This window comes from Saimiri boliviensis, chromosome 3 (genome assembly GCF_048565385.1).
Source record: "Saimiri boliviensis isolate mSaiBol1 chromosome 3, mSaiBol1.pri, whole genome shotgun sequence".
NCBI classification, from domain to species: domain Eukaryota; kingdom Metazoa; phylum Chordata; class Mammalia; order Primates; family Cebidae; genus Saimiri; species Saimiri boliviensis.
The window spans coordinates 120,720,902-120,733,737 of NC_133451.1; the positions used below are offsets into that span (position 1 = coordinate 120,720,902).

The following is a 12,836-nucleotide window of genomic DNA, read 5'->3' on the forward strand; positions in this document are numbered from 1 at the left end:
CTGTATTATATGAGTGCTCTCTCTGGATAATATATTTTTCATCAAATAACCAACAGATTATTTAAAAAATGATGCTCTAAAAAGGAAACTGTTGTTCTTTACCAAAATAGTTTGACAACATGACATGTCATTTCCATGTAATTAACTGAGATATTATTATCACATCATAATGTGATATTATTAGGTAAAGGTGATATTATTTTCTTTACATTATAGTGGTACAACACTGGACATTCTGAAACAACAAGAACTGATCAGATGGAGCACAAAGTGTGAGACAGTTATGTTTCTCCAAGCTTTTCTGGCAGAAAGTACAATGAATAGTACATGTTTATCCCTTTGTAAATATCTTTCTACTTAATGTGGACACAGCACATGCTGTCTCTGTTCCATGAGGCCAGCACATGCTGAATATAAAGACAGTTTTTTTTTCAGTTTTTAATTTTCTTAATTGAAAAAATTTATAGAGATGTAGTCTTGCTATGTTACCCAGGTTGGTCTCCAACTTCTGGCCTTCAGTAATCCTCCCATAAAGGCAGTTTTTTGGAGAAAAGCTTTTTAACTTGTCTATCATTATCATGAGGCATTTTTAGCACCTATTATATGTTTTATAAAAAATCTGTCATATAATAAAATACAGATATATTACCTTACATTTACAGGCATTTGGGTTAAGGAGTTACACTCAGTTGTGTTTTATTCTACAGGCATTTGATTCAAGGGCATACACTCAGGTGCAATGAAATAAATTCAAATGGCATTTTTAGAACACAGTATGTTTGGCTAAGGTTTGCAGGAATCGATTTTGCAGAGGTAGAGATAATGTAGGCATTTGAGTTACAAAGGATTGACTATTTTAGTGTTCTGTAGACACATACCATTTGCAACTTTTTGTCTGTGAGGCAATGAATATATACAAATGAGAACTTTATTTTTTATTTCTTAATTTCAACTTTTATTGTGTATTCAGGTGTGTTACATGAGTATCATGATGCTGAGGTTTGAGGTACAATAGATCCCATCACCCAGGTAGTTAGCATTGTACCCAGTAGTAAGATTTTTACTCTTCTCCCCTTTAACCCCCCACATGCCAAGTAGTCTCCAGTGTCTATTGTTTCCATCTTTGAGTCCAGGATTGTGCAATGTTTATCTACCATTTATAAGTGAGGATATGCTGTAGTTGGATTTCTGTCCCTGAGTTGATTTGAGAATGGCCTCCAGCTCCATCTATGTTGCCACAAAGGACACTAGTTTGTTAGTTTGTTCTTTTTAATGGCTGTATAGTATTCCACACTATATGTGCACCACACTTTCTTTATTCAGTCCACCATTGGTGGGCTCTTAGGTTTATTCTGTGTCTTTGCTATTGTGAACAGTGCTACAATTAACAGAGATACAGTGTGTGCGTATTTTTGGCAGAATGATTTATTTTCTTTTGGATATATACCCAGTAATGGGATTGCTGAGTTAAGTGGTAGTTTCATTTTAAGTTCTCTGAGACATCACCAAACTGTTTTCCACAGTGGCTGAACTCATTTACATTCCCACCAATAATGTACAAGTGTTCCCTTTTCTCCCCAGGCTTGCAAGCATTTCTTGTTTTTTGACTTTTTAATAGTAGCTCTTCTGTTTGTAACACAAAGAAATGATAAATGTTTGAGGTGATGGATACTCCATTTACCCTAATGTAATTATTTCATATCGTAAGCCTGTATCAAAATATCTCATGTACCCATATATATAAACCAATATATATACCATGTGTGTGTATATATATATATATTCACTGTGTATTCATAACATTAAAAATTTTTAAACAACAATAATAATAGCTATTTGAACTAGAGTGAGATTGTATGTCATTGCAGTTTTCATTTGTATTTTAAAAATGAATAATAAGTAGTGTGTAGAATAAATTATAAATGAGAGCTGAGGAACTAAATGGTGGTTGGCAGAAGTTGACAGGAACACAGTTAGAAGGTAATGAAGTACACTTCATTACTGAAATATTCCTCTAGTACACAAAGAAGAATAAAGTTTAGAAATAATCACTTCTCCCAGATATTTTTAAAAATATGAATATTTCAAATATTTTAATTCTTATATTGTTTTCCCCATTATCATGTTCCTGACCTACCAAAGAACCACAGTATAAATGAAGTATTTTATTGAAGAGAAATATTTCTTTCAGTGGAGTTGAGACTATTTGACAAAGAATATTTAAGTATTGTTTTATTGACAGTGATACAAACTCACGTAGTTAGGTTTAGAATCGAGAAGATGGTGACTGTGAAACTGTGACACTGGTTCTACTTTGTCACAAGAATAAAACCTCTAAATTATTTTTTAAATTTTCCTCTCTAATATTTTAAATGATGACAAGAAAAAACATGAATTTTTAAACTAGCAGCAGTCATTAACTAAATTTAGTCATCAATTAAATTTTAACTTTGAATCAGGAAGTTTCTACTTAAGTAATATATTTATACTCATCAGTTTTCTTTTTTTATTACTTAATAATAAAATTATATTTACTTTATTCCCATGCACAGATTAAAATGAAAATGTTCTGAGTTTAGTTTTAAATTTTGTATAAATTCAGATATTGGTTTAAATTAATATAAAGTGTGAATCCATATAAATGTCACCTTTTTCTAAACAGTAAAGTATTATAGCATAACTTATAAGCTTTAGTATTTTAGTACTGTGATGCTTGAAAAAAACTAATGGAATCATCAGCATAAAAGGAAGAATGAACAACTCTCGGCAAACCTTTCAGAATCTCATTTTGCTGGATATTTCACATTTCAGTACAAAATGCACAGCAATCAAAACTAAATACTCTCCTTTGTAAAAATGTATAATGACATCATATTATAATAATGAATAAGTTAAGCCCTCCATTTATATTTGCAAAATATAAGTTTTTGGGCTTGTAGTACGCAGCCTCCAGAGCAAGAATTCACAGAATTAAGACACATTTTTGAAAATATTCATTAAAAATGTATTCTGAGTTATTCAAAACCATAAGGTAAATCCATACTTAGCACAGAACAAGTGTAAATACTTGGTGGCTGCTATGCTGAGAGTTTAAGGTAATTCTTTCACAAGGATTGAGTATGTTTTCTTAACCCTATTCAGAAATCAAAACCAAATAACTATCCTAAAAGCATTATAAATTATAAAATATTGTTAATTGCTCTTTTCAAAAAATAACAATGAAATCATAGTATTAAAAATATATATGTTACTGGTGTGTTGTCTTCTCTTCTCCACTGCATGTATAGTGTATATAGCTCAACTTTTACCAAGCTATATATGCCCAGTCTATTCCTACGTCTTGTTCTTGACTGTGTCGATGATGAAATCTTGTCACTTGTATGACTTTCATTTTTTGCAATTTATAATTTATGTTCCTGGGATAATGACACTTACCTAGTTAGTTTATCCTCTTTATTCCCAAGTAAAAAGGCAAATGTCCATAGTCTCTTGTAAAATAGTGTAGGCCAATACAAGTTTATAATTTTTTCTCAAAAAGCAAAGAGTTAAGCCACACAACTTTGGAAATCTTTATAAAATAAACTTTCCTTTTTCCTCTGTATTATCAAGGTCTATTTTAATGGCAAATATAATGTTTTTCCCTTCAGTTAGTAATGTTCGTATCGTTCTCTATACTCACATGTTAACCAAATTGCTCTACAGAGTAGTTCACACCATGGACATTGTGATATTAGATTACAATTTTCTTTTTAAGTGTACATGCTGGTTTTGAAGTATATCTTTTGTCAAAATGTAGTGATCACCTACATATCCACTACTCTAGAACACCCTCTGAAATTCTGTCCCTTTTTAGTGAAATACTGATAAGGTTTATTTTTCTTTCTGCCTTTCAATTGTTCAATTGTGCAATTTCAGTTGTTCGGTTTCTAGATCACAAGTATTAAGTTGTGATATTCAAAAGTACCTTGTGTAAACAAACATTCCCTATTTTCAAAAACAAATATTTAACACTATTTTTTTTCTGCTCACTTTTCATTTTTTTTTGTGATAATTTAGCTATACTTTTTCTCATAAGGTTATAGATAAATGATTTCACCTGATCTGGTCAGGGATTTGTCCTAGTACTTGAGAAGTATCTCTCTTAAAGATATCAAAGCCTCATTGGAAACTTGATGAGGGAGGATTTTTTTTCTTGCCCACAGTAGAATCCCATTATAAAGCATATGTCTTGGAACATACCAGTAGTTATGTAAATATTTAATGATAAATGAATGTTATCCTAGAAGGATGAAGTAATAATGTTCTTCTTAGTCTATTTCTTCACTAACAGAATTTAAGGCAGTCATGTAAGTTTTAAGAGATAATAGTTTTCTGCTTTTAACTACGGTGGAATTGATTGGTAGAGAAAATTAAATTAAAAGGCCAGACAAAACAAATATGCGTTTGATGGCACTAGGGAGACAAAAAGTAAGCCATGACCCCTCCTCCCTGATGCATGCTGAACACTAATTTTTGTCTCTTGGATGCCAGAAGATTGTTTAAATTGGGTTTTGCTTTCAGTGACCATCTATTTTATATCTCAGGGGCTATTCCTGAGCAAATTAATACTTCAGTAAATATTTTAAGGGGAAAACAGTGTTATTATTATTATTTTTCATGCACCTGTTTCTATTTGGGATCATGGTCCCACAGTTTTTGGTTTATTTTTACTCCCTATTGTATCATTGTCTTCTCTTTCATTAATGTGCATTCTCATCTTTATTATTTGCCCCTTTCTACCATAATGAAGGGGTTTGTTTGCTGCCCCTGCTTCTTAGTTCTTAGGAATATTTACATCAGTGATTATCAGGCTTCATCTATGTTTATATTTGATTCAAACATCACTTCCGGCACTATTTGTTATTATTTCTTTTCTCTACTTTCATTTTCATTGGCAAATTTTTCCCTTACAGTCCCTATTTTTATGAAATGGGGAGACAAGGAATCAATGCAACTATACACTATGATTTATGTGTTTGAACTGAATAACTATGCCTAGTTATCAATAATTGACAAAATTTGAAAGAAGTGATGTGTGTGTGTCTCACTGATCATGATGTTTGTCTTTTATTTACATAGTGATTTGTGTACTGAAGCACTAGTAAAGAAGCTTATACTTAATTACTCACAGTTGATATACCATGTGAACTGCAATATGAACCCTGCTTTTGGGGGGTGACTGGTGTTATTTAACTAACCCATGTAACTAAAATTTTTGCATATTAGAGCCATCTAAAAAGAGGACTAAATATGCACTATATATATTCAATTGCATTCATTATCAGGAATATATAAACCGAGGCTACAATGGCATACCACTATACACTTAAAGGAATGGCTTTGGTAGACAGGATTCTAAGATGACACGTGACTCCAGCCCTTAATTCTCTTTACTAGGAAAATGATAGGGCATCATTACTGTGATTATTAGTTGGCAAAGGGATTTTGCAGATGTTATTAAGGCTACTAATAAGTTGACTTTGAGTTAATTGTAAAGAAGATCATCTGGGTAGTCTTAACCTAATCACATCATCCCTTTAAAAGCAGAGAGAGGTTTTTTATTTTTCCTTCATTGGTAGTAGCAGAAGAAATCAGACATATTTACTGCATGAGAGGGCTTGAATGTGAAGGATGTTCTCCAGTGCTGAGATGGATGGACCATAGGCCATGAACCTGTTTTTTACCCTAGAAGCTCACAGAGGTCTGTAGACACAACAGCTGGTGAGGTTAAAAAAAAAAAAAAAAAAAGACTTCAATCCTGCTACTGAAAGGAATTAAATTCTGTTAACCTGAGCAAGTCTGGAAGTGGATTCTTCACACAGAGACTTTAGTTAAGAGCCCAGCCTGGCTGACACCTTGATTTTGGCCTTATAAGATTAAGATCCTAACCAGGGAACCCAGTTGAACCCATCCGGACTTCTGATACCTGTGAAATAATAAATGGATATTGTTTTAAGCAGCTAAGTTTGTGTTAATTTGTTATGCTGCAATAGAAAATTAATAGAATATTAAATTTTTAATAAGATAAACTGACAAAACTACATGTTGGTTTGGATGTGGAACAACTGAAACTCTTTCTGTATTTTTGGTAATGCAAATTACTATAGCCAGTTCTGAATCATATTTGGCAGTAGCTACTGAAGCAGAACATAAAACATGACTATATCTTAGAAACGATTACAGCTTCTTGATTTTTTCCAATATAAATATATTTGTGCACTCTTTTAAAAAGTACAAGAATGTTCATAGAAAATTGAAATAGTCCCAGAATGAAAATAACTCATGTTCATTATTAATAAAATGTATAAATAAAGTGTGGTATATTTATCCAGTGGAAAGCCACACAGCTATGAGAATGAACCAGCTACTGCTAGACAAAGATGAATCATATACACTAAATGTAATGAATTACACATAAAAGAATATGTTAAGCTGAGTGTGATGGCTCATGCCTGTAATCCCAGCACTTTGGGAGGCTGAGGTGGGCAGATCATGAGGTTAAGAGATGGAGACCATCCTGCCAACATGGTGAAACTTCATCTTTACTAAAAATACAAAAATTAGTTTGATGTGGTTGCATGCACTTGTAGTCCCAGCTACTCGGGAGAGAGGCAGGAGAATCACTTGAACCTAGGAGGTGGAGGTTGCAGTGAGCCAAGATCACACACCACTGTGTTCCAGCCTGGGCAAGAGAGTGAGACTCCATCTCAGAAAAAAAAAAGAAAGAAAAAAAGAATATGTTCACGAAAGAATATGATCCCATTTCTATAAATGTCAGAAATAAAACTTATTTATGGTTGTATAGGTGATGACAATGGTTAAGTTCAGAGGCTACAGTAGTGTTAGGGAAGGGGTGCCACAGGAGGACTCAGGGTGCTAGTGATGCACTCTTTATTGATCTTGAAGCTGACTTAGCAGGTGTGGTCATGTTGCAAAGATCCATGTAACTGTATGTGTATAACTTGTGTACTTTTCATTCTTTGATGAAAAGCTTTTTTAGAAAAGGACTATAAACTGTTGGCAATACCTTTTCCACCCTGGGCTTTAAACAAAAAAAAAATTGTCCAAGGTCATATAGCTCATGAGTGAAAAGACTTAAAGCAGAAAATATTTAAGGATAATTTAATGATTAATGTTTTAGTAGAATGAGACCTTTTATTAGACTAAATACCAAAAAGGGAAAAAGGAGAAGTGAGAATAGTTCATAAATAATTTTGACATTTACAGTTCTTCTTCTTTTTTTTTTTTTTTTTTTAACAAAGTTTGCCGGTAGGATTCACATCACTCTGTTATCTTATGTGCTGCTGAGGTTCTTACTCCTATGGAACCAGCAATAGAAATGAAGAAAAGAGAAGAACCAAAATTTCCCAAGTCCTCCAAACAGTGACTTGTTCATTTAATTTTTCATGGCCTTGTAAAATCAATTAAATAATTGATCAGAAAATGTGGTTCATAATAAATGTGTTAGTATAAATAAATAAGAAATACATTTTGTACATTTTAAAAAATCTATATTGTCTTGGTGAATAACTTCTATGTCTCCTAACTTCATGTGTTTGAACCATGTGTCATTCAAGTTTAATTTTGTTACCTTATCTTAAGGACATGGGTAAGCAGGCTGATTTACTCTACTTCCCTACTCTATGATATGGGTTTATGCTCTTCTTGGATTGCTTACTATATGGCTGTAGGCTTTAGTTTTATTTTGAAATAAAATCAGTTTTTAATATAAAGTTTTTAGTTTAAAGTTGGTTTACATTTTATAAGCAATATGTTATTTTAAAATATTTTTATTAAATTAGAAGACGTTTAAGCTTTATACTATTTAGTGTTTCCATATTTTTCCATTTAAACAGTTTAAGCTTTAATTTAAATTTAAATTTGATCTTCTATTACACAAATGATAAACCTGTACTCTTATAATGACCAAAAAGACTTAAGTTCATGATTTTAAATATAAGCTTATGTGGACGGCAAATATAAAATAAATAGAGATTTTTTTTTCTCCTTATACATTAAATGCATGAAAAGGTAAAACCTGCTGAGTACTTTCCACTGAGAAATAGTACCATGCCCCCTTTAAGGGTTGAGGTGAGTGATTAGGTGATGTAAGGTGCTGACGAGACATTCAGGCTGAACATCCAGGAGTAAGGTGGAAGATATCTTAATATACCTCCTATTTTTCTGCATTGGATTGCACTGTGTTACAGTTATTTGTTTTTTGTATGTCTTCCTTCTGGATCATAATCCCTTAAAGCATAACTGTATTTGATACTGTTTGTGAATAGAGCAATGTATATATTTGACTGCATGAAGATATTCAGTATTAATATTCTCATTACAGAGGGAAGAAACACTGACCAATTTAGAAAATGATTATACATCAGTTTTAATACAATCTAAATGTAGATAATTTAGCTGCTCTTCATATAGTCTTAATTTTTAAGTTCCCAAAGCCATTTTTGTCTAATAGAAAATTGCATCACGTGTTTGCCAATGGAATTACATTAGAAAGATCAAATGTGGGATTCGACTTTCAAGATGGCCGCCTAAGAACAGCTCAGGACTTCAGCTCCCAGTGAAAGTGCAGAGGGTGAGTGGACGCCGCATTTCCAGACGAACTCTTATTGCCCACAGACCAGGAGATACCCAGGCAGAGGGGTCGCCAGCGTCGCAGTCCCAGCCGGTGCGGCTGTTTTGGCCCCCGCGGGGCTGATTCCGCCCGCGCGGCTGCTGTGACCACTCCCTGTGGCTGCGGTTCTCCTTACAAAAGCCACTGGTCTGGGAGCCCTCTTAGCTGGCGAGCAGAGCCCTGAGACGGCAGAATAGCCCATTCATCTGAAATAGCGAGCCAGGCCAGGAGATTCCTAGGCAAAAAATCCGCCAGGACCCGGCGCCGCGGTTCGAGCCGACTCCGTGAGTCCCAGCACGGGAGATCCCGGCGCCTTTTCAACAAGCGACCGGAACACGGGGTCGTTCAACTTAAAAGAAAAGACTCTGAGTCAGGGAGCCAGGTGATCAGGCTCGGTTGGTCCCACCCCTCCACCCCCAACAACAACGAAAACAAAAACAGTAATTGGAAACCCTCTGGGTTGAGCCCTTCAAACCAAGCACAGCTGAGCCGGGACGGTCCGGCTCCGTGGGGGAGGGGCTTCCGCCATTACTGAGACTCTCCACCGCTACGGAGGCAGCCTGCCGTTGCCGAGGCAACCTGCCACAACTGAGAGAATCCGCCATAACAGAGGCGGGGCCACCATTGCCCAGACAGTTCTAACTACGCCCATATAAAAAGGACTACAGGGAAGAGCTCAGGGCAGCTGGGCGGAGCCCACAGCAGCTCAGCAAAGCCCCTGCAGGCAGGCAGTGGCTAGGTGTGCTGCTAGCTGGGCGGGTCAGACCTGAAAAAAAAAATCAAAAAAGGCAGTAGTGCAACGGAAACTCATAAAGCTCCAACTCCCTGGGACAGAGACAGACAACAGGTGGATAAACCCACAAAAATGGGTAGAAACCAGCGTAAAAAGGATGAAAACTCCCGAAACCAGAACACCTCTCCTCCTAAAAGGGATCACAGCTCCTCACCAGCAAGGGAACCAGACCGGATGGAGAAGGAGGGTGATGAAATGACAGAATCAGACTTCAGAAGATGGGTAGTAAGAAACTACAATGAGCTAAAAGAACATGTTCTAACCCATCGCAAAGAAAATAGGAACCTTGAAAAAAGATTGGACGAACTGCTGACGAGAATGGACAGCATAGAGAGGAGAATAAGTGAATTGATGGAGCTGAAAAACGCAACACGAGAACTTCGTGAAGCATGCACAAGCTTCAACAGCCGAATTGACCAAGCAGAAGAAAGGATATCAGAGGTCGAAGACCAACTCAATGAAATAAAAAGAGAAGGCAAGAACAGAGAAAAAAGCGCAAAAAGGAATGAACAAAATCTTCAAGAAATGTGGGACTATGTGAAAAGACCTAATCTACGTCTGATAGGTGTACCTGAATGTGATGAAGAGAATGAATCCAAGCTGGAAAATACTCTTCAAGATATTATCCAGGAAAACTTCCCCAACCTAGCAAGGCAGACCAATATTCAAATCCAGGAAATACAGAGAACACCACAGAGATATTCCTCAAGAAGAGCAACCCCAAGGCACATAATCGTCAGATTCACCAGGGTTGAAATGAAAGAGAAAATGCTAAGGGCAGCCAGAGAGAAAGGTCGGGTTACCCACAAAGGGAAGCCCATTAGACTCACAGCAGATCTCTCAGCAGAAACCCTACAAGCCAGAAGAGACTGGGGGCCAATATTCAACATCCTTAAAGAAAAGAACTTTCAACCCAGAATCTCCTATCCAGCCAAACTCAGCTTCATAAGTGAAGGAAAAATAAAATCCTTTGTGAACAAGCAAGCACTCAGAGATTTCATCACCACCAAACCTGCTCTACAAGAACTCCTGAAAGAGGCTCTACACATATAAAGGAACAACCAGTACCAGCCACTCCAAAAACACACCAAATGGTAAAAAAGCAGCAACACAATCAAGAATCTGCATCAACTAACCAACAAAACAGCCAGATAGCATCAAAATGACAGCATCAAATTCACACATAACAATACTATCCCTAAATGTCAATGGACTAAATGCCCCAATCAAAAGACACAGACTGGCAAATTGGATAAAAAGCCAAAACCCATCAGTGTGCTGTATCCAGGAAACCCATCTTACATGCAAGGATACACAAAGGCTCAAAATAAAGGGATGGAGGAAGATCTACCAAGCAAATGGAGAGCAAAAAAAGGCAGGAGTTGCAATTCTCATCTCTGATAAAATAGACTTTAAAGCAACAAAGATCAAAAGAGACAAAGAAGGACATTACATAATGGTAAAAGGATCACTGCAACAAGAAGAGCTAACGATCCTAAATATATATGCACCCAATACAGGAGCACCCAGATACATAAGGCAAGTTCTTAATGACTTACAAAGAGACTTAGACTCCCACACAATAATAGTGGGAGACTTTAACACCCCATTGTCAATATTAGACAGATCAACCAGACAGAAAGTCAACAAGGATATCCAGGACCTGAACACAGACCTGGAACGAGCAAACCTAATAGACATTTACAGAACTCTCCACCCCAAATCCACAGAATATACATTCTTCTCAGCACCACATCACACCTACTCTAAAATTGACCACATAATTGGCAATAAATCACTCCTCAGCAAATGCAAAAGAACAGAAATCATAACAAACAGTCTCTCAGACCACAGTGCAATCGAGTTAGAACTCAGAATGCAGAAACTAACTCAGAACCGCACAGCTTCATGGAAACTGAACAACTTGCTCTTGAATGTTGACTGGATAAACAATGAAATGAAGGCAGAAATAAAGATGTTCTTCGAAACCAATGAGAACGAAGACACAACATACCAGAATCTCTGGGACACATTTAAAGCAGTCTCTAGAGGAAAATATATAGCAATGAGTGCCCACATGAGAAGAAAGGAGAGATCTAAAATTGACACCCTATCATCAAAATTGAAAGAGCTAGAGGAGCAAGATCAAAACAACTCAAAACCTAGCAGAAGACAGGAAATAACTAAGATCAGAGCAGAACTGAAGGAAATAGAGACACAAAAAACTCTTCAAAAAATCAATAAATCCAGGAGCTGGTTTTTTGAAAAGATCAACAAAATAGACAGACCACTAGCCAGATTAATAAAAAAGAAAAGAGAGAATAACCAAATTGATGCAATAAAAAACGATAAAGGGGATATCACCACAGATTCCACAGAAATCCAAACCATCATCAGAGATTATTACAAACAACTCTATGCACATAAACTAGTAAACCTGGAAGAAATGGATAAATTCCTGGACACCTGCAACCTCCCAAGCCTAAACCTGGAAGAAGCCGAAACCCTGAATAGACCAATAACATGGTCTGAAGTCGAGGCAGCAATAAAGAGCCTACCACCCAAAAAAAGCCCAGGTCCAGATGGGTTCACAGCTGAATTCTACCAGACATACAAGGAGGAGCTGATACCATTCCTTCTGAAACTATTCCAGACAATCCAAAAAGAGGGAATCCTTCCCAAATCATTTTACGAGACAAACATCATCCTGATACCAAAACCCGGCAGAGACTCAACAAGAAAAGAAAATCTCAGGCCAATATCCATGATGAACATAGATGCAAAAATCTTCAATAAAATACTGGCAAACAGATTGCAACAGCATATCAAAAAGCTCATCCACCATGATCAAGTAGGATTCATCCCGGGGATGCAAGGCTGGTTCAACATACGCAAGTCCATAAACGTAATTCACCACATAAACAGAACCAAAGACAAAAACCACATGATTATCTCAATTGATGCAGAGAAGGCTTTTGACAAAATTCAACAACCCTTTATGCTAAAAACCCTCAATAAACTAGGTATTGACGGAACGTATCTCAAAACAATAAAAGCTATTTACGACAAACCAACAGCCAATATCATACTGAATGGGCAAAAACTGGAAGCATTCCCTTTGAAATCTGGCACTAGACAAGGATGCCCTCTCTCACCACTCCTATTCAATATAGTACTGGAAGTTCTAGCCAGAGCAATCAGGCAAGAAAAAGAAATAAAGGGTATCCAAATTGGAAAGGAGGAAATCAAATTGTCTCTATTTGCAGATGACATGATTGTATATCTGGAAGACCCCATCATCTCAGCCCAAAATCTCCTGAAACTGATAAACAACTTCAGCAAAGTCTCAGGATACAAAATCAACGTGCAAAA

At 36.2% G+C, this 12,836-nt stretch overlaps 1 long non-coding RNA gene across 1 annotated transcript in view; it reads left to right on the top strand.

The window, feature by feature from the left end:
- Positions 1-7,802, top strand: part of LOC141584043 (uncharacterized) — a 62,797-nt gene extending 54,995 nt beyond the window's left edge. Inside the window, exon 4 of the long non-coding RNA XR_012516946.1 lies at positions 7,302-7,802. This is a non-coding gene — a long non-coding RNA (uncharacterized LOC141584043). The remainder of the gene's footprint in view (positions 1-7,301) is intronic.
- Positions 7,803-12,836: the final 5,034 nt, after the last annotated feature.